This window comes from Parasteatoda tepidariorum, chromosome 6 (assembly GCF_043381705.1).
Source record: "Parasteatoda tepidariorum isolate YZ-2023 chromosome 6, CAS_Ptep_4.0, whole genome shotgun sequence".
Lineage (NCBI taxonomy): Eukaryota > Metazoa > Arthropoda > Arachnida > Araneae > Theridiidae > Parasteatoda > Parasteatoda tepidariorum.
In genome coordinates this window covers 7,066,435-7,067,095 of record NC_092209.1, presented here as the reverse complement: position 1 = coordinate 7,067,095, position 661 = coordinate 7,066,435, and positions in this window count along the sequence as shown.

Sequence of the window (661 nt, the reverse complement as noted above, 5' to 3'; positions counted from 1 at the left end):
CCCAACCCTGTTTTCTTGACTGTATTTGCAATAGTATGTTTATTATGCTGATTCAGCATTATTAATAATCAAGCTCAAGTTTTTGTTCTCATATTTTTTTAATAAATAAAATTTAGATATTATAAAAAATCTTGTTAAATAATTCGTTTAATAATGATTTATATATACATTATCTTCTTTTACCAAAATTAAAAATAATATATTCAGAATGTTTTTTATAAAATTATTTACTTGCAAAAATTTTGTCATGAGAAATATTTGACATTTTTATTACACAATTAAATGGGTGTTGCTCCAGTTGATCTGGTCAAACGGCATGTGTGCCGTGTGTTCAGGCAGCGGTCCTCTTGGGGGGATTGTTGTGACAGCTAGTTGTCTTATCCGAATAATCAATTGATTGGCTGGTCAAAGTAACCTTATTACTTACACAATTAAATGGAAAGTAGATTAGAGTGAATCAGCAAAAGGCAGGCAGATACATCTTTTCTTTAAAGATCAAACACTAACTCGGCTGCAGTCAAACTTCTATTTAAATCAATTCTTAACGGGTCACAGGGTTTTGGGAACGTATCAACAGAAATTCTTCAATAAACAAGAAACCTTTAAATTTTGTGGGAAATTGCAAGACATCGACGATCTTATTAAATTTTGTCCCAAATTC